Consider the following 22432-nt stretch of genomic DNA (forward strand, 5'->3'; position numbering starts at 1 on the left):
CAGCCTCTCAAACGAAGGCAGCCGCTCAAACTAAGGCAGCCCCTCAAACTGAGACAGCCGCTCAAACTAATGCAGCCCCTCAGTCGAAGGCAGCCCCTCAATCTCAGGCAGCCTCTCAAACTGAGACAGCCGCTCAAACTAATGCAGCCCCTCAATGGACAAAGACGAGAGTGGTCCTCTTGGAAGAGTGCTAAATTGGGGGAAGGCCAACTGTACCAAAATTCGGCAGGAGCTGGGGAATGTAGATTGGGAGCAGCTGTTTGAAGGTAAATCCACATGTGATATGTGGGAGGCTTTTAAAGAGAGGTTGATTAGCGTGCAGGAGAGACATGTTCCTGTGAAAATGAAGGATAGAAATGGCAAGATTAGGGAACCATGGATGACAGGTGAAATTGTGAGACTAGCTAAGAGGAAAAAGGAAGCATACATAAGGTCTAGGCGGCTGATGAAAGACGAAGCTTTGAAAGAATATCGGGAATGTAGGACCAATCTGAAACGAGGAATTAAGAGAGCTAAAAGGGTTCATGAAATATCTTTAGCAAACAGGGTTAAAGAAAATCCCAAAGCCTTTTATTCATATATAAGGAGAAAGAGGGTAACTTGAGAAAGGATTGGCCCTCTAAAGGACAAAGGAGGAATGTTATGCTTGGACTCAGAGAAAATGGGTGAGATTCTAAACGAGTACTTTGCATCGGTCTTCACAGAGGAGAGGGACATGACGGATGTTGAGGTTCGGAACAGATGTTTGATTACACTAGGTCAAGTCGGCATAAGGAGGGAGGAAGTGTTGGGTATTCTAAAGGGCATTAAGGTGGACAAGTCCCCAGGTCCGGATTGGATCTATCCCAGGTTACTGAGGGAAGCGAGAGAGGAAATAGCTGGGGCCTTAACAGATATCTTTGCAGCATACTTAAACACGGGTGAGGTCCCGGAGGACTGGAGAATTGCTAATGTTGTCCCCTTGTTTTAGAAGGGTAGCAGGGATAATCCAGGTAATTATAGACTGGTGAACCTGACGTCAGTGGTAGGGAAGCTGCTGGAGAAGATACTGAGGGATAGGATCTATCCCCATTTGGAAGAAAATGGGCTTATCAGTGATAGGCAACATGGTTTTGTGCAGGGAAGGTCATGTCTTACCAACTTAATAGAATTCTTTGAGGAAGTGACAAAGTTGATTGATGAGGGAAGGGCTGTCGATGTCATATACATGGACTTCAGTAAGGCGTTTGATAAGGTTCCCCATGGCAGGCTGGTGGAGAAAGTGAAGGCGCATGGGGTCCAAGGTGTCCTAGCTAGATGGATAAAGAACTGGCTGGGCCACAGAAGACAGAGAGTAGCAGTAGAAGGGAGGTTCTCAAAATGGAGACGTGTGACCAGTGGTGTTCCACAGGGATCCGTGCTGGGACCACTGTTGTTTGTGATATACATTAATGATTTGGAGGAAGGTATAGGTGGACTGATTAGCAAGTTTGCAGACGACACTAAGATTGGTGGAGTAGCAGATAGTGAAGGGGACTGTCAGAGAATACAGCAGAATATCGATAGATTGGACAGTTGGGCAGAGAAATGGCAGATGGAGTTCAATCAGGGCAAATGCGAGGAGATGCATTTTGGAAGATCCAATTCAAGAGTGAACTATACAGTAAATGGAAAAGTCCTGGGGAAAATTGATGTACAGAGAGATTTGGGTGTGCAGGTCCACTGTTTCCTGAAGGTGGCAACGCAGTTAAATAGAGTGGTCAAGAAGGCATACGGCATGCTTTCCTTCATCGGACGGGTTATTGCGTACAAGAGTTGGCAGGTCATGTTACAGTTGTATAGGACTTTGGTTCGGCCACATTTGGAATACTGCGTGCAGTTCTGGTCGCCACATTACCAAAAGGATGTGGATGCTTTGGAGAGGGTGCAGAGGAGTTCACCAGGATGTTGCCTGCTATGGAGGGCGCCAGCTATGAAGAGAGGTTGAGTAGATTAGGATTATTTTCATTAGAAAGACGGAGGTCGAGAGGGGACCTGACTGAGGTGTACAAAATCATGAGAGGTATCGACAGGGTGGATAGCAAGAGGCTTTTTCCCAGAGTGGGGGATTCAATTACTAGAGGACACGAGTTCAAAGTGAAAGGAGAAAAGTTTAAAGGGATATGCGTGGAAAGTCCTTTACGCAGAGGGTGGTGGGTGCCTGGAATGCGTTGCCAGCGGAGGTGGTAGATGCGGCACGATGGCGTCTTTTAAGATGAATCTAGACAGATACATGAATGGGCAGGAAGAAAAGAGATACAGAACCTGGGAAAATAGGCGACATGTTTAGAGAGAGGATCTGGTTCGGGGCAGGCTTGGAGGGCCGAAGGACCTGTTCCTGTGCTGTAATTATCTTTGTTCTTTGTTCTTTGTTCCTTGTTCAGCCCCTCAAACTGCGGCAGCCGCTCAAATTAAGGCAGCCACTCAAACTTTGGCAGACTCTCAAACTAAGGCAGCCCCTCAAACTTAGGCAGCCTCTCAAACTAAGGCAGCCCCTCAAACTAATGCAGCCCCTCAAACTAATGCAGAACTCTATCTAAGGCAGCCCCTCAAACTAAGGCAGCTCCTCAAAGTAATGCAGCCACTCAAACAAATGCAGCTCCTCAATCTAATGCATCCCCTCAATCTGAGGCAGCCCCTCAAACGAATGCACCCCCTCATTCTAAGCCAGCCCCTCAAACTAATGCAGCCATTCAATCAAAGGCAGCCCCTCAAACTAAGCCAACCGCTCAAACTAATGCAGCCTCTCAAAGTAAAGCAGCCCCTCAAACAAATGCAGCCCCTCAATCTAAGGCAGCCCCTTAAACTAAGGCAGCCCCTCAAACTAATGCTGCCCCTCAAACCAAGGCAGCCGCTCAAACTAAGGCAGTCCCTTAAACTATGCGAGCCGCTCAAACTAAGACATCCGCTCAAACTAAGGCAGCCCCTCAAACTAAGGCAGCCGCTCAAACTAAGGCAGCCCCTCAAACTGAGACAGCCGCTCAAACTGATGCAGCCTCTCAAACTAAGACAGCCGCTCAAACTAATGCAGCCCCTCAATGGACAAAGACGAGAGTGGTCGTAAAGGAATAGTGCTAAATTGGGGGAAAGCCAACGATCCCAAAATTCGGCAGGAGCTGGGGAATGTAGATTGAGAGCAGCTGTTTGAAGGTAAATCCACATGTGATATGTGGGAGGCTTTTAAAGAGAGGTTGATTAGCGTGCAGGAGAGACATGTTCCTATGAAAATGAAGGATAGAAATGGCAAGATTAGGGAACCATGGATGACAGGTGAAATTGTGAGACTAGCTAAGAGGAAAAAGGAAGCATACATAAGGTCTAGGCGGCTGATGAAAGACGAAGCTTTGAAAGAATATCGGGAATATAGGACCAATCTGAAACGAGGAATTAAGAGGGCTAAAAGGGGTCATGAAATATCTTTAGCAAACAGGGTTAAAGAAAACCCCAAAGCCTTTTATTCATATATAAGGAGAAAGAGGGTAACTAGAGAAAGGATTGGCCCACTAAAGGACAAAGGAGGAATGTTATGCTTGGACTCAGAGAAAATGGGTGAGATTCTAAATGAGTACTTTGCATCACTATTCATCGAGGAGAGGGACATGACGGATGTTGAGGTTAGGAACAGATGTTTGATTACACTAGGTCAAGTCGACATAAGGAGGGAGGAAGTGTTGGGTATTCTAAAGGGCATTAAGGTGGACAAGTCCCCAGGTCCGGATGGGATCTATCCCAGGTTACTGAGGGAAGCGAGAGAGGAAATAGCTGGGGCCTTAACAGATATCTTTGCAGCATCCATAAACACGGGTGAGGTCCCGGAGGACTGGAGAATTGCTAATGTTGTCCCCTTGTTTAAGAAGGGTAGCAGGGATAATCCAGGTAATCATAGACCGGTGAGCCTGACGTCAGTGGTCGGGAAGCTGCTGGAGAAGATACTGAGGTGTAGGATCTATTCCCATTTGGAAGAAAATGGGCTTATCAGTGATAGGCAAGATGGTTTTGTGCAGGGAAGGTCATGTCTTACCAACTTAATAGAATTCTTTGAGGAAGTGACAAAGTTGATTGATGAGGGAAGGGCTGTCGATGTCATATACATGGACTTCAGTAAGGCGTTTGATAAGGTTCCCCATGGCAGGCTGATGGAGAAAGTGAAGGCGCATGGGGTCCAAGGGGTACTAGCTGGATGGATAAAGAACTGGCTGGGCAACAGGAGACAGAGAGTAGCAGTAGAAGGGAGTTTCTCAAAATGGAGACGTGTGACCAGTGGTGTTCCACAGGGATCTGTGCTGGGACCACTGTTGTTTGTGATATACATTAATGATTTGGAGGAAAGTATAGGTGGACTGATTAGCAAGTTTGCAGACGACACTATGATTGGTGGAGTAGCAGATAGTGAAGGGGACTGTCAGAGAATACAGCAGAATATAGATAGATTGGAGAGTTGTGCAGAGAAATGGCAGATGGAGTTCAATCAGGGCAAATGCGAGGTGTTGCATTTTGGAAGATCCAATTCAAGAGTGAACTATACAGTAAATGGAAAAGTCCTGGGGAAAATTGATGCACAGAGAGATTTGGGTGTTCAGGTCCACTGTTCCCTGAAGGTGGCAACGCAGGTAAATAGAGTGGTCAAGAAGGCATACGGCATGCTTTCCTTCATCGGACGGTGTATTGAGTACAAGAGTTGGCAGGTCATGTTACAGTTGTATAGGACTTTGGTTCGGCCACATTTGGAATACTGCGTGCAGTTCTGGTCGCCACATTACCAAAAGGATGTGGATGCTTTGGAGAGGGTGCAGAGGAGGTTCACCAGGATGTTGCCTGGTATGGAGGGCGCAAGCTATGAAGAGAGGTTGAGTAGATTAGGATTATTTTCATTAGAAAGACGGAGGTTGAGAGGGGACCTGATTGAGGTGTACAAAATCATGAGAGGTATAGACAGGGTGGATAGCTAGAGGCTTTTTCCCAGAGTGGGGAATTCAATTACTAGAGGACACGAGTTCAAATTGAAAGGGGAAATGTTTAGGGGGGATATGCGTGGAAAGTTCTTTACGCAGAGGGTGGTGGGTGCCTGGAACGCGTTGCCAGCGGAGGTGGTAGATGCGGGCACGATGGCGTCTTTTAAGATGTATCTAGACAGATACATGAATGGGCAGGAAGAAAAGAAATACAGAACCTTAGAAAATAGGCGACATATTTAGAGAGAGGATCTGGATCGGCGCAGGCTTGGAGGGCCGAAGGGCCTGTTCCTGTGCTGTAATTACCTTTGTTCTTTGTATGGGGTTTTCACAGTGTATCAGGATCCTGCCAGGTGTGTATGTGGGTTTCACAGTTTATCAGGATCCTGCTTGGTGTGTATGGGGTTTCACAGTGGATCAGGATCCTGCCAGGTGTGCATGTGGGTTTCACAGTTTATCAGGATCCTGCCAGATGTGTATGGGGTTTCACAGTGGATCAGGATCCTGCCAGGTGTGTACGGGGTTTTCACAGTGTATCAGGATCCTGCCAGATGTGCATGGAGTTTTCACAGTGGATCAGGAACCTGCCAGTTGTGTATGGGGTTTTCACAGTGGATCAGGATCCTGCCAGGTGTGTCAGTGATTTCACAGTTTATCAGGATCCTGCCAGATGTGAATGGGCTTTCACACTGGATCAGGACCCTGCCACGCGTGTATGGGGGTTTCACAGTTTATCAGGATCCTGCCACGAGTGTATGGCGTTTTCACAGTGCATCAGGATTCCGCCAGATGTGTATGGGGTTTCTCAGTGTATCAGCATCCTGCCACGTGTGTATGGGGTTTTCACAGTGCATCAGGATCCTGCCAGATGTGTATGGGGATTTCACATTGCATCAGGATCCTTCCAGATGTGTATGCGTGTTGCACAGTGTATCAGGATCCTGCCAGGTATGTATGGGATTTCAGCGTGTATCAGGGTCCTGCTAGGTGTGCATGGGGTTTTCACAGTGCATCAGGATCCGGCCAGGTGTGTATGGGGTTTCACAGTGTATCAGGATCCTGCTAGGTGTGTATGGGGTTTTCACAGTGTATCAGGATCCTGCCAAGTGTGTATGGGGTTTTCACAGTGTATCAGGATCCTGCCACATGTGTATGGGGTTTCACAGTGGATCAGGTCCTGCCAGGTGTGTCTGGGGTTTCACAGTGTATCAGGATCCTGCCACATGTGTATGGGGTTTCACAGTGGATCAGGTCCTGCCAGGTGTGTATGGGGTTTTCACAGTGTATCAGGATCCTGCCAGGTGTGTATGGGTTTTCACAGTGTATCAGGATCCTGCCACATGTGTATGGGTGTTTCACAGTGGATCAGAATCATGCCAGTTGTGCATGGGGTTTACACAGTGTATCAGGATCCTGCCAGGTGTGTATGGGATTTCAGCGTGTATCAGGGTCCTGCTAGGTGTGCATGGGGTTTTCACAGTGCATCAGGATCCGGCCAGGTGTGTATGGGGTTTCACAGTGTATCAGGATCCTGCTAGGTGTGTATGGGGTTTTCACAGTGTATCAGGATCCTGCCAAGTGTGTATGGGGTTTTCACAGTGTATCAGGATCCTGCCACATGTGTATGGGGTTTCACAGTGGATCAGGTCCTGCCAGGTGTGTCTGGGGTTTCACAGTGTATCAGGATCCTGCCACATGTGTATGGGGTTTCACAGTGGATCAGGTCCTGCCAGGTGTGTATGGGGTTTTCACAGTGTATCAGGATCCTGCCAGGTGTGTATGGGTTTTCACAGTGTATCAGGATCCTGCCACATGTGTATGGGTGTTTCACAGTGGATCAGAATCATGCCAGTTGTGCATGGGGTTTACACAGTGTATCAGGATCCTGCCAGGTGTGTATGGGGTTTTCACAGTGTATCAGGATCCTGCCAGGTGCTTATGGGGGTTTCACAGTGTATCAGGATCCTGCCAAGTGTGTATGGGGTTTTCACAGTGGATCAGGATCCTGCCAGGTGTGTATGGGGGTTTTCACAGTGGATCAGGATCCTGCCAGGTGTGTATGGGGTTTCACAGTGGATCAGGATCCTGCCAGGTGTGCATGTGGGTTTCACAGTTTATCAGGATCCTGCCAGATGTGAATGGGCTTTCACAGTGGATCAGGATCCTGCCAGGTGTGTACGGGGTTTTCACAGTGTATCAGGATCCTGCCAGATGTGCATGGAGTTTTCACAGTGGATCAGGAACCTGCCAGTTGTGTATGGGGTTTTCACAGTGGATCAGGATCCTGCCAGGTGTGTCAGTGATTTCACAGTTTATCAGGATCCTGCCAGATGTGAATGGGCTTTCACAGTGGATCAGGACCCTGCCACGTGTGTATGGGGGTTTCACAGTTTATCAGGATCCTGCCACGTTTGTGTGGGGTTTTCACAGTGCATCAGGATCCTGCCGGATGTGTATGGGTTTTCACAGTGTATCAGGATCCTGCCACGAGTGTATGGCGTTTTCACAGTGCATCAGGATTCTGCCAGATGTGTATGGGGTTTCTCAGTGTATCAGCATCCTGCCACGTGTGTATGGGGTTTTCACAGTGCATCAGGATCCTGCCAGATGTGTATGGGGATTTCACATTGCATCAGGATCCTTCCAGATGTGTATGCGTGTTGCACAGTGTATCAGGATCCTGCCAGGTGTGTATGGGATTTCAGCGTGTATCAGGGTCCTGCTAGGTGTGCATGGGGTTTTCACAGTGCATCAGGATCCGGCCAGGTGTGTATGGGGTTTCACAGTGTATCAGGATCCTGCTAGGTGTGTATGGGGTTTTCACAGTGTATCAGGATCCTGCCAAGTGTGTATGGGGTTTTCACAGTGTATCAGGATCCTGCCACATGAGTATGGGGTTTCACAGTGGATCAGGTCCTGCCAGGTGTGTCTGGGGTTTCACAGTGTATCAGGATCCTGCCACATGTGTATGGGGTTTCACAGTGGATCAGGTCCTGCCAGGTGTGTATGGGGTTTTCACAGTGTATCAGGATCCTGCCAGGTGTGTATGGGTTTTCACAGTGTATCAGGATCCTGCCAGGTGTGTATGGGTGTTTCACAGTGGATCAGAATCATGCCAGTTGTGCATGGGGTTTACACAGTGTATCAGGATCCTGCCAGGTGTGTATGGGGTTTTCACAGTGTATCAGGATCCTGCCAGGTGCTTATGGGGGTTTCACAGTGTATCAGGATCCTGCCAAGTGTGTATGGGGTTTTCACAGTGGATCAGGATCCTTCCAGGTGTGTATGGGGGTTTTCACAGTGGATCAGGATCCTGCCAGGTGTGTACGGGGTTTTCACAGTGTATCAGGATCCTGCCACGTGTGTATGTGGTTTCACATTTTATCAGGAGCCTGCCAGGTGTGTATGGGGTTTTCTCAGTGTATCAGGATCCTGCGAGGTGTGTATGTGGTTTTCACAGTTTATGTGGATCCTGCCTGGTGTGTACGGGGTTTTCACAGTGTATCAGGATCCTGCCAGGTGTGTATGTGGTTTTCACAGTGCATCAGGATCCTGCCAGGTGTGTATGTGGGTTTCACAGTTTATCAGTATCCTGCCTGGTGTGTATGGGGTTTCATTGTGGATCAGGACCCTGCCATGTGTGTATGGGGCTTTCACAGTGTATCATGATCCTGCCTGCTGTGTATGGGGGTTTCACAGTTTATCAGGATCCTGCCACGTTTGTTTGGGGTTTTCACAGTGCTTCAGGATCCTGCCGGATGTGTATGGGTTTTCCCATTGTATCAGGATCCTGCCACGTGTGTCTTGGGTTTTCACAGTGCATCAGGATCCGGCCAGATGAGTATGGGGTTTTCACAGTGCATCATGATCCTGCCTGGAATGTATGGGGGTTTCACATTTTATCAGTATCCTGCCACGATTGTTTGGGGTTTTCACAGTGCATCAGGATCCTGCCGGATGTGTATGGGTTTTCACAGTGTATCAAGATCCTGCCACGTGTGTATGGGGGTTTCACAGTGGATCAGGATCCTGCCACGTGTGTATGGGGTTTTCACAGTGCATCAGGATCCGGCCAGGTGTGTATCTGGTTTCACAGTATTTCAGGATCCTGCCAGGTGTGTATGGGGGTTTCACAGTGTATCAGGATCCTGCCAGGTGTGTCTGGGTTTTCACAGTGTATCAGGATCCTGCCACATGTGTATGGGGTTTTCACAGTGCATCAGGATCCTGCCAGATGTGTATGGGGATTTCACATTGCATCAGGATCCTTCAAGATGTGTATGGGAGTTGCACAGTGGATCAGGATCCTGCCAGGTGTGTCTGGGTTTTCAGAGTGTATCAGGATCCTGCCAGGTGTGCATGGGGTTTTCACAGTGCATCAGGATCCGGCCAGGTGTGTATGGGGTTTCACAGTGTATCAGGATCCTGCCAGGTGTGTATGGGGTTTTCACAGTGTATCAGGATCCTTCCAAGTGTGTATGCGTTTTCACAGTGTATTAGGATCCTGCCAGGTGTGTATGTGGTTTTCACAGTTTATCAGGATCCTGCCTGGTGTGTATGGTGTTTCACAGTGGATCAGGTCCCTGCCACGTGTGTATGGGGGTTTCACATTTTATCAGGATCCTGCCACGTTTGTATGGGGTTTTCACAGTGCATCAAGATCCTGCCGGATGTGTATGGGTTTTCACAGTGTATCAGGATCCTGCCACGTGTGTATGGGGTTTTCACAGTGCATCAGTATTCTGCCAGATGTGTATGGGGTTTCTCAGTGTATCATCATCCTGCCACGTGTGTATGGGGTTTTCACAGTGCATCAGGATCCTGCCAGATGTGTATGGGGATTTCACATTGCATCAGGATCCTTCCAGATGTGTATGCATGTTGCACAGTTTATCAGGATCCTGCCACGTTTGTATGGGGTTTTCACAGTGCATCAGGATCCTGCCGGATGTGTGTGGGTTTTCACAGTGTATCAGGATCCTGCCACGTGTGTATGGGGTTTTCACAGTGCATCAGGATCCTGCCAGATGTCTATGGGGTTTCACAGTGTATCAGGATCCTGCCAGGTGTGTATGTGGTTTTCACAGTTTATCAGGATCCTGCCTGGTGTGTATGGGGTTTTCACAGTGTATCAGGATCCTGACAGGTGTGTATGTGGGTTTCACAGTTTATCAGGATCCTGCCTGGTGTGTATGGGGTTTCACAGTGGATCAGGACCCTGCCACGTGTGTCTGGGGTTTTCACAGTGTATCATGATCCTGCCTGGTGTGTATGGGGGTTTCACAGTTTATCAGGATCCTGCCACGTTTGTATGGGGTTTTCACAGTGCATCAGGATCCTGCCGGATGTGTATGGGTTTTCACTGTGTATCAGGATCCTGCCAGATGTGTATGGGGTTTCACAGTGTATCAGAATCCTGCCACGTGTGTATGGGGTTTTCACAGTGCATCAGGATCCTGCCAGATGTGTCTGGGTTTTCAGAGTGTATCAGGATCCTGCCAGGTGTGCATGGGGTTTTCACAGTGCATCAGGATCCGGCCAGGTGTGTATGGGGTTTCACAGTGTATCAGGATCCTGCCAGGTGTGTATGGGGTTTTCACAGTGTATCAGGATCCTGCCAGGTGTGTCTGGGTTTTCAGATTGTATCAGGATCCTGCCAGGTGTGCATGGGGTTTTCACAGTGCATCAGGATCCGGCCAGGTGTGTATGGGGTTTCACAGTGTATCAGGATCCTGCCAGGTGTGTATGGGGTTTTCACAGTCTATCAGGATCCTTCCAAGAGTGTATGGGTTTTCACAGTGTATCAGGATCCTGCCAGGTGTGTATGTGGTTTTCACAGTTTATCAGGATCCTGCCTGGTGTGTATGGGGTTTTCACAGTGTATCAGGATCCTGCCAGGTGTGCATGTGGGTTTCACAGTTCATCAGGATCCTGCCTTGTGTGTATGGTGTTTCACAGTGGATCAGGACCCTGCCACGTGTGTATGGGGGTTTCACAGTTTATCAGGATCCTGCCACGTTTGTATGGGGTTTTCACAGTGCATCAGGATCCTGCCGGATGTGTATGGGTTTTCACAGTGTATCAGGATCCTGCCACGAGTGTATGGCGTTTTCACAGTGCATCAGGATTCTGCCAGATGTGTATGGGGTTTCTCAGTGTATCAGGATCCTGCCAGGTGTGTATGGGTTTTCACAGTGTATCAGGATCCTGCCAGGTGTGTATGGGTGTTTCACAGTGGATCAGAATCATGCCAGTTGTGCATGGGGTTTACACAGTGTATCAGGATCCTGCCAGGTGTGTATGGGGTTTTCACAGTGTATCAGGATCCTGCCGGGTGCTTATGGGGGTTTCACAGTGTATCAGGATCCTGCCAAGTGTGTATGGGGTTTTCACAGTGGATCAGGATCCTGCCAGGTGTGCATGGGGGTTTTCACAGTGGATCAGGATCCTGCCAGGTGTGTATGGGTTTTTCACAGTGTATCAGGATCCTGCCACGTGTGTATGTGGTTTCGCGGTTTATCAGGAGCCTGCCAGGTGTGTATGGGGTTTTCACAGTGTATCAGGATCCTGCGAAGTGTGTATGTGGTTTTCACAGTTTATGTGGATCCTGCCTGGTGTGTACGGGGTTTTCACAGTGTATCAGGATCCTGCCAGGTGTGTATGTGGGTTTCACAGTGCATCAGGATCCTGCCAGGTGTGTATGTGGGTTTCACAGTTTATCAGTATCCTGCCTGGTGTGTATGGGGTTTCATAGTGGATCAGGACCCTGCCATGTGTGTATGGGGCTTTCACAGTATCATGATCCTGCCTGCTGTGTATGGGGGTTTCACAGTTTATCAGGATCCTGCCACGTTTGTTTGGGGTTTTCACAGTGCATCAGGATCCTGCCGGATGTGTATGGGTTTTCCCATTGTCTCAGGATCCTTCCACGTATGTCTGGGGTTTTCACAGTGCATCAGCATCCTGACACGTGTGTATGGGGTTTTCACAGTGTATCAGCATCCTGACACGTGTGTATGGGGTTTTCACATTGCATCAGGATCCTGCCAGGTGTGTATGGGTTTTTCACAGTGTATCAGGATCCTGCCACGTGTGTATGTGGTTTCGCGGTTTATCAGGATCCTTGCAGGTGTGTCTGGCTTTTAACAGTGTATCAGGATCCTGCCACATGTGTATGGGGTTTCACATTGGATCAGGATGCTTCCAGGTGTGTCTGGGTTTTAACAGTGTATCAGGATCCTGCCACATGTGTATAGGGTTTCACAGTGGATCAGGATCCTGCCAGGTGTGCATGGGGTTTTCACAGTGCATCAGGATCCGGCCAGGTGTGTATCGGGTTTCACAGTATTTCAGGATCCTGCCAGGTGTGTATAGGGTTTTCACAGTGTATCAGGATCCTGCCAGGTGTGTCTGGGTTTTCACAGTGTATCAGGATCCTGCCACATGTGTCTGGGGTTTCACAGTGGATCAGGTCCCTGCCACGTGTGTATGGGGGTTTCACAGTTTATCAGGATCCTGCCACGTTTGTATGGGGTTTTCACAGTGCATCAAGATCCTGCCGGATGTGTATGGGTTTTCACAGTGTATCAGGATCCTGCCACGTGTGTATGGGGTTTTCACAGTGCATCAGTATTCTGCCAGATGTGTTTGGGGTTTCTCAGTGTATCAGCATCCTGCCACGTGTGTATGGGGTTTTCACAGTGCATCAGGATCCTGCCAGATGTGTATGGGGATTTCACATTGCATCAGGATCCTTCCAGATGTGTATGCGTGTTGCACAGTGTATCAGGATCCTGCCAGGTGTGTATGGGATTTCAGCGTGTATCAGGGTCCTGCCAGGTGTGCATGGGGTTTTCACAGTGCATCAGGATACGTCCAGGTGTGTATGGGGTTTCACAGTGTATCAGGATCCTGCTAGGTGTGTATGGGGTTTTCACAGTGTATCAGGATCCTGCCAAGTGTGTATGGGGTTTTCACAGTGTATCAGGATCCTGCCACATGTGTATGGGGTTTCACAGTGGATCAGGTCCTGCCAGGTGTGTCTGGGGTTTCACAGTGTATCAGGATCCTGCCACATGTGTATGGGGTTTCACAGTGGATCAGGTCCTGCCAGGTGTGTATGGGGTTTTCACAGTGTATCAGGATCCTGCCAGGTGTGTATGGGTTTTCACAGTGTATCAGGATCCTGCCAGGTGTGTATGGGTGTTTCACAGTGGATCAGAATCATGCCAGTTGTGCATGGGGTTTTCACAGTGTATCAGGATCCTGCCAGGTGTGTATGGGGTTTTCACAGTGTATCAGGATCCTGCCAGGTGCTTATGGGGGTTTCACAGTGTATCAGGATCCTGCCAAGTGTGTATGGGGTTTTCACAGTGGATCAGGATCCTGCCAGGTGTGTATGGGGTTTTCACAGTGGATCAGGATCCTGCCAGGTGTGTATGGGGTTTTCACAGTGTATCAGGATCCTGCCACGTGTGTATGGGTTTTCACAGTGTATCAGGATCCTGCCACGTGTGTATGGGGTTTTCACAGTGCATCAGTATCCTGCCAGATGTGTATGGGTTTTCACAGTTTATGTGGATCCTGCCTGGTGTGTACGGGGTTTTCACAGTGTATCAGGATCCTGCCAGGTGTGTATGTAGGTTTCACAGTGCATCAGGATCCTGCCAGGTGTGCATGTGGGTTTCACAGTTTATCAGTATCCTGCCTGGTGTGTATGGCGTTTCATAGTGGATCAGGACCCTGCCATGTGTGTATGGGGCTTTCGCAGTGTATCATGATCCTGCCTGCTGTGTATGGGGGTATCACAGTTTATCAGGATCCTGCCACGTTTGTTTGGGGTTTTCACAGTGCATCAGGATCCTGCCGGATGTGTATGGGTTTTCCCATTGTCTCAGGATCCTGCCACGTGTGTCTGGGATTTTCACAGTGCATCAGGATCCTGCCAGATGTGTATGGGGTTTCACAGTGTATCAGCATCCTGACACGTGTGTATGGGGTTTTCACATTGCATCAGGATCCTTCCAGATGTGTATGGGTGTTGCACAGTGGATCAGGATCCTTCCAGGTGTGTCTGGGTTTTAACAGTGTATCAGGATCCTGCCACATGTGTATGGGGTTTCACAGTGGATCAGGATCCTGCCAGGTGTGAATGGGGTTTTCACAGTGCATCAGGATCCGGACAGGTGTGTATCGGGTTTCACAGTATTTCAGGATCCTGCCAGGTGTGTATAGGGTTTTCACAGTGTATCAGGATCCTGCCAGGTGTGTCTGGGTTTTCACAGTGTATCAGGATCCTGCCACATGTTTATGGGGTTTCACAGTGGATCAGGTCCTGCCAGGTGTGTATGGTGTTTTCACAGTGTATCAGGATCCTGCCAGGTGCTTATGGGGGTTTCACAGTGTATCAGGATCCTGCAAAGTGTGTATGTTGTGTCACAGTTTATCAGGAGCCTGCCAGGTGTGTATGGGGTTTTCACAGTGTATCAGGATCCTGCCAGGTGTGTATGTGGTTTTCACAGTTTATCAGGATCCTGCCTGGTGTGTATGGGGTTTTCACAGTGTATCATGATCCTGCCTGGAATGTATGGGGGTTTCACATTTTATCATGATCCTGCCACGTTTGTTTGGGGTTTTCACAGTGCATCAGGATCCTGCCGGATGTGTATGGGTTTTCACAGTGTATCAAGATCCTGCCACGTGTGTATGGGGGTTTCACAGTGTATCAGCATCCTGACACGTGTGTATGGGGTTTTCACAGTGCATCAGGATCCTACCAGATGTGTATGGGGATTTCACATTACATCAGGATCCTTCCAGATGTGTATGGGTGTTGCACAGTGTATCAGGATCCTGCCAGGTGTGCATGGGGTTTTCACAGTGGATCAGGATCCGGCCAGGTGTGAATGGGGTTTCACAGTGTATCAGGATCCTGCCAGGTGTGCATGGGGTTTTCACAGTGTATCAGTATCCTTCCAGGTGTGTCTGGGTTTTAACAGTGTATCAGGATCCTGCCATATGTGTATCGGGTTTCACAGTGGATCAGGATCCTGCCAGGTGTGTATGGGGTTTTCACAGTGTATCAGGATCCTGCCAGGTGTTTATGGGTTTTCACAGTGTATCCGGATCCTGCCAGGTGTGTATGGGGGTTTCACAGTGGATCAGGATCCTGCCAGTTGTGTATGGGGTTTTCACAGTGTATCAGGATCCTGCCAGATTTGTATGGGGATTTCACATTGCATCAGGATCCTTCCCGATGTGTATGCGTGTTGCACAGTTTATCAGGATCCTGCCAGGTGTGTATGGGATTTCAGCGTGTATCAGGGTCCTGCCAGGTGTGCATGGGGTTTTCACAGTGCATCAGGATACGTCCAGGTGTGTATGGGGTTTCACAGTGTATCAGGATCCTGCTAGGTGTGTATGGGGTTTTCACAGTGTATCAGGATCCTGCCAAGTGTGTATGGGGTTTTCACAGTGTATCAGGATCCTGCCACATGTGTATGGGGTTTCACAGTGGATCAGGTCCTGCCAGGTGTGTCTGGGGTTTCACAGTGTATCAGGATCCTGCCACATGTGTATGGGGTTTCACAGTGGATCAGGTCCTGCCAGGTGTGTATGGGGTTTTCACAGTGTATCAGGATCCTGCCAGGTGTGTATGGGTTTTCACAGTGTATCAGGATCCTGCCAGGTGTGTATGGGTGTTTCACAGTGGATCAGAATCATGCCAGCTGTGCATGGGGTTTTCACAGTGTATCAGGATCCTGCCAGGTGTGTATGGGGTTTTCACAGTGTATCAGGATCCTGCCAGGTGCTTATGGGGGTTTCACAGTGTATCAGGATCCTGCCAAGTGTGTATGGGGTTTTCACAGTGGATCAGGATCCTGCCAGGTGTGTATGGGGTTTTCACAGTGGATCAGGATCCTGCCAGGTGTGTATGGGGTTTTCACAGTGTATCAGGATCCTGCCACGTGTGTATGGGTTTTCACAGTGTATCAGGATCCTGCCACGTGTGTATGGGGTTTTCACAGTGCATCAGTATCCTGCCAGATGTGGATGGGTTTTCACAGTTTATGTGGATCCTGCCTGGTGTGTACAGGGTTTTCACAGTGTATCAGGATCCTGCCAGGTGTGTATGTAGGTTTCACAGTGCATCAGGATCCTGCCAGGTGTGCATGTGGGTTTCACATTTTATCAGTATCCTGCCTGGTGTGTATGGGGTTTCATAGTGGATCAGGACCCTGCCATGTGTGTATGGGGCTTTCGCAGTGTATCATGATCCTGCCTGCTGTGTATGGGGGTATCACAGTTTATCAGGATCCTGCCACGTTTGTTTGGGGTTTTCACAGTGCATCAGGATCCTGCCGGATGTGTATGGGTTTTCCCATTGTCTCAGGATCCTGCCACGTGTGTCTGGGGTTTTCACAGTGCATCAGGATCCTGCCAGATGTGTATGGGGTTTCACAGTGTATCAGCATCCTGACACGTGTGTATGGGGTTTTCACATTGCATCAGGATCCTTCCAGATGTGTATGGGTGTTGCACAGTGGATCAGGATCCTTCCAGGTGTGTCTGGGTTTTAACAGTGTATCAGGATCCTGCCACATGTGTATGGGGTTTCACAGTGGATCAGGATCCTGCCAGGTGTGCATGGGGTTTTCACAGTGCATCAGGATCCGGCCAGGTGTGTATAGGGTTTTCACAGTGTATCAGGATCCTGCCAGGTGTGTCTGGGTTTTCACAGTGTATCAGGATCCTGCCACATGTGTATGGGGTTTCACAGTGGATCAGGTCCTGCCAGGTGTGTATGGTGTTTTCACAGTGTATCAGGATCCTGCCAGGTGCTTATGGGGGTTTCACAGTGTATCAGGATCCTGCAAAGTGTGTATGTGGTGTCACAGTTTATCAGGAGCCTGCCAGGTGTGTATGGGGTTTTCACAGTGTATCAGGATCCTGCCAGGTGTGTATGTGGTTTTCACAGTTTATCAGGATCCTGCCTGGTGTGTATAGGGTTTTCACAGTGTATCATTATCCTGCCTGGAATGTATGGGGGTTTCACATTTTATCATGATCCTGCCACGTTTTTTGGGGGTTTTCACAGTGCATCAGGATCCTGCCGGATGTGTATGGGTTTTCACAGTGTATCAAGATCCTGCCACGAGTGTATGGGGATTTCACAGTGTATCAGCATCCTGACACGTGTGTATGGGGTTTTCACAGTGCATCAGGATCCTACCAGATGTGTATGGGGATTTCACATTACATCAGGATCCTTCCAGATGTGTATGGGTGTTGCACAGTGTATCAGGATCCTGCCAGGTGTCTATGGGGTTTCACAGTGCATCAGGATCCTGCCAGGTGTGCATGGGGTTTTCACAGTGGATCAGGATCCGGCCAGGTGTGAATGGGGTTTCACAGTGTATCAGGATCCTGCCAGGTGTGCATGGGGTTTTCACAGTGTATCAGTATCCTTCCAGGTGTGTCTGGGTTTTAACAGTGTATCAGGATCCTGCCATATGTGTATCGGGTTTCACAGTGGATCAGGATCCTGCCATGTGTGTATGGGGTTTTCACAGTGTATCAGGATCCTGCCAGGTGTTTATGGGTTTTCACAGTGTATCCGGATCCTGCCAGGTGTGTATGGGGGTTTCACAGTGGATCAGGATCCTGCCAGTTGTGTATGGGGTTTTCACAGTGTATCAGGATCCTGCCAGGTGTGTATGGGGTTTTCGCAGTGTATCAGGATCCTGCCAGGTGCTTATGGGGTTTTCACAGTGTATCAGGATCCTGCCAAGTGTGTATGGGGTTTTCACATTGGATCAGGATCCTGCCACGTGTGTATGGGGTTTTCACAGTGGATCAGGATCCTGCCAGGTGTGTATGGGGTTTTCATAGTGTATCAGGATCCTGCCACGTTTGTATGTGGTTTCACAGTGGATTAGGAGCCTGCCAAGTGTGTATGGGGTTTTTACAGTGTATCAGGATCCTGCCAGGTGTGCATGTGGTTTTCACAGTTTATCAGGATCCTGCCTGGTGTGTATGGGGTTTTCACAATGTATCAGGATCCTGCCAGGTGCGTATGTGGGTTTCACAGTGTATCAGGATCCTGCCAAGTGTGCATGGGGTTTTCACAGTGGATCAGGATCCTGCCAGGTGTGTATGGGGTTTTCACAGTGTATCAGGATCCTGCCACGTGTGTATGTGGTTTCACAGTTTATCAGGAGCCTGCCAGGTGTGTATGGGGTTTTCACAGTGTATCAGGATCCTGCGAGGTGTGTATGTGGTTTTCACAGTTTATGTGGATCCTGCCTGGTGTGTAAGGGGTTTTCACAGTGTATCAGGATCCTGCCAGGTGTGTATGTGGGTTTCACGGTGCATCAGGATCCTGCCAGGTGTGTATGTGGGTTTCACAGTTTATCAGTATCCTGCCTGGTGTGTATGGGGTTTCATAGTGGATCAGGACCCTGCCATGTGTGTATGGGGCTTTCACAGTGTATCATGATCCTGCCTGCTGTGTATGGGGGTTTCACAGTTTATCAGGATTCTGCCACGTTTGTTTGGGGTTTTCACAGCGCATCAGGATCCTGCCGGATGTGTATGGGTATTCCCGTTGTCTCAGGATCCTGCCACGTGTGTCTGGGGTTTTCGCACTGGATCAGGATCCTGCCAGATGTGTATGGGGTTTTCACAGTGCATCATGATCCTGCCTGGAATGTATGGGGGTATCACATTTTATCAGGCTCCTGCCACGTTTGTTTGGGGTTTTCACAGTGCATCAGGATCCTGCCGGATGTGTATGGGTTTTCACAGTGTATCAAGATCCTGCCACGTGTGTATGGGGGTTTCACAGTGGATCAGGATCCTGCCACGTGTGTATGGGGTTTTCACAGTGCATCAGGATCCGGCCAGGTGTGTATCGGGTTTCACAGTATTTCAGGATCCTGCCAGGTGTGTATGGGGTTTTCACAGTGTATCAGGATCCTGCCAGGTGTGTCTGGGTTTTCACAGTGTATCAGGATCCTGCCACATGTGTATGGGGTTTCACAGTGGATCAGGTCCTGCCAGGTGTGTATGGTGTTTTCACAGTGTATCAGGATCCTGCCAGGTGCTTATGGGGGTTTCACAGTGTATCAGGATCCTGCCAAGTGTGTATGTGGTTTCACAGTTTATCAGGAGCCTGCCAGGTGTGTATGGGGTTTTCACAGTGTATCAGGATCCTGCCAGGTGTGTATGTGGTTTTCACAGTTTATCAGGATCCTGCCTGGTGTGTATCGGGTTTTCACAGTGTATCAGGATCCTGCCTGGTGTGTATGGGGTTTCACAGTGGATTTGGACACTGCCACGTGTGTATGGGGTTTTCACAGTGCATCATGATCCTGTCTGGAATGTATTGGGGTTTCACATTTTATCAGGATCCTGCCGCGTTTGTTTGGGGTTTTCACAGTGCATCAGGATCCTACCGGATGTGTATGGGTTTTCACAGTGTATCAAGATCCTGCAACGTGTGTATGGGGGTTTCACAGTGTATCAGCATCCTGACACGTGTGTATGGGGTTTTCACAGTGCATCAGGATCCTACCAGATGTTTATGGGGATTTCACATTGCATCAGGATCCTTCCAGATGTGTATGGGTGTTGCACAGTGTATCAGGATCCTGCCAGGTGTGTATGGGGGTTTCACAGTGTATCAGGATCCTGCCACGTGTGTATGGGGTTTTCACAGTGCATCAGGATCCGGCCAGGTGTGTATCGGGTTTCACAGTATTTCAGGATCCTGCCAGGTGTGTATGGGGTTTTCACAGTGTATCAGGATCCTGCCAGGTGTGTCTGGGTTTTCACAGTGTATCAGGATCCTGCCACATGTGTATGGGGTTTCACAGTGGATCAGGTCCTGCCAGGTGTGTATGGTGTTTTCACAGTGTATCAGGATCCTGCCAGGTGCTTATGGGGGTTTCACAGTGTATCAGGATCCTGCCAAGTGTGTATGTGGTTTCACAGTTTATCAGGAGCCTGCCAGGTGTGCATGTGGTTTTCACAGTTTATCAGGATCCTGCCTGGTGTGTATGGGGTTTTCACAGTGTATCAGGATCCTGCCTGGTGTGTATGGGGTTTCACAGTGGATTTGGACACTGCCACGTGTGTATGGGGTTTTCACAGTGCATCATGATCCTGCCTGGAATGTATGGGGGTTTCACATTTTATCAGGATCCTGCCGCGTTTGTTTGGGGTTTTCACAGTGCATCAGGATCCTACCGGATGTGTACGGGTTTTCACAGTGTATCAAGATCCTGCAACGTGTGTATGGGGGTTTCACAGTGTATCAGCATCCTGACACGTGTGTATGGGGTTTTCACAGTGCATCAGGATCCTACCAGATGTGTACGGGGATTTCACATTGCATCAGGATCCTTCCAGATGTGTATGGGTGTTGCACAGTGTATCAGGATCCTGCCAGGTGTCTATGGGGTTTCACAGTGCATCAGGATGCTGCCAGGTGTGCATGGGGTTTTCACAGTGGATCAGGATCCGGCCAGGTGTGCATGGGGTTTTCACAGTGTATCAGTATCCTTCCAGGTGTGTCTGGGTTTTAACAGTGTATCAGGATCCTGCCATATGTGTATCGGGTTTCACAGTGGATCAGGATCCTGCCAGGTGTGTATGGGGTTTTCACAGTGTATCAGGATCCTGCCAGGTGTTTATGGGTATTCACAGTGTATCCGGAACCTGCCAGGTGTGTATGGGGGTTTCACAGTGGATCAGGATCCTACCAGTTGTGTATGGGGTTTTCACAGTGTATCAGGATCCTGCCAGGTGTGTATGGGGTTTTCGCAGTGTACCAGGATCCTGCCAGGTGCTTATGGGGTTTTCACAGTGTATCAGGATCCTGCCAAGTGTGTATGGGGTTTTCACATTGGATCAGGATCCTGCCACGTGTGTATGGGGTTTTCACAGTGGATCAGGATCCTGCCAGGTGTGTATGGGGTGTTCACAGTGTATCAGGATCCTGCCACGTGTGTTTGTGGTTTCACAGTGGATTAGGAGCCTGCAAAGTGTGTATGGGGTTTTCACAGTTTATCAGGATCCTGCCAGGTGTGCATGTGGTTTTCACAGTTTATCAGGATCCTGCCTGGTGTGTATGGGGTTTTCACAATGTATCAGGATCCTGCCAGGTGCGTATGTGGGTTTCACAGTGTATCAGGATCCTGCCAGGTGTGTATGTGGGTTTCACAGTTTATCAGGATCCTGCCGTGTTTCTATCGGGTTTCACAGTGGATCAGACCCTGCCACGTGTGCATGGGGTTTTCACAGTGTATCATGATCCTGCCTGGTGTGTTTGGGGGTTTCACAGTTTATCAGGATCCTGCCACGTTTGTATGGGGTTTTCACAGTGTATCAGGATCCTGCCACGTGTGTCTGGGGTTTTCACAGTGCATCAGGATCCTGCCAGATGTGTATGGGGATTTCACTTTGCATCCGGATCCTTCCAGATGTGCATGGGTGTTGCACAGTGTATCAGGATCCTGCCAGGAGTGTATGGGGTTTCAGAGTGTATCAGGATCCTGCCAGGTGTGCATGGGGTTTTCACAGTGCATCTGGATCCGGCCAGGTGTGTATGGGGTTTCACAGAGTATCAGGATCCTGCCAGGTGTGTATGGGGTTTTCACAGTGTAACAGGATCCTTCCAGGTGTATCTGGGTTTTCACAGTGTGTCAGGATCCTGCCACATGTGTGTGGGGTTTCACAGTGGATCAGGATCCTGCCAGGTGTGTATGGGGTTTTCACAGTGTATCAGGATCCTGCCAGGTGTTTATGGGTTTTCACAGTGTATCAGGATCCTGCCTGGTGTGTATGGGGGTTTCACAGTGGATCATGATCCTGCCAGTTGTGTATGTGGTTTTCACAGTGTATCAGGATCCTGCCAGGTGTGTATGGGGTTTTCACAGTGCATCAGGATCCTGCCAGGTGCTTATGGGGGTTTCACAGTGTATCAGGATCCTGCCAAGTGTGTATGGGGTTTTCACAGTGTATCAGTCTCCTGCCACGTGTGTATGTGGTTTCACAGTGGATTAGGAGCCTGCCAAGTGTGTATGGGGTTTTCACAGAGTATCAGGATCCTGCCTGGTGTGTATGGCGTTTCCACAATGTGTCAGGATCCTGCCAGGTGTGTATGTGGGTTTCACAGTGTATCAGGATCCTGCCAGGTGTGGATGTGGGTTTCACAGTTTATCAGCATCCTGCCGTGTTTCTATCGGGTTTCACAGTGGATCAGGACCCTGCCACGTGTGGATGGAGTTTTCACAGTGTATCATGATCCTGCCTGGTGTGTATGGGGTTTTCACAGTTTATCAGGATTCTGCCACGTTTGTATGGGGTTTTCACAGTGCATCAGGATCCTGCCAGATGTGTATGGGGTTTCACAGTGTATCAGGATCCTGCCAGGTGTGTATGTGGTTTTCACAGTTTAT

Source organism: Heterodontus francisci, unplaced genomic scaffold (genome assembly GCF_036365525.1).
Source record: "Heterodontus francisci isolate sHetFra1 unplaced genomic scaffold, sHetFra1.hap1 HAP1_SCAFFOLD_49_2, whole genome shotgun sequence".
NCBI classification, from domain to species: domain Eukaryota; kingdom Metazoa; phylum Chordata; class Chondrichthyes; order Heterodontiformes; family Heterodontidae; genus Heterodontus; species Heterodontus francisci.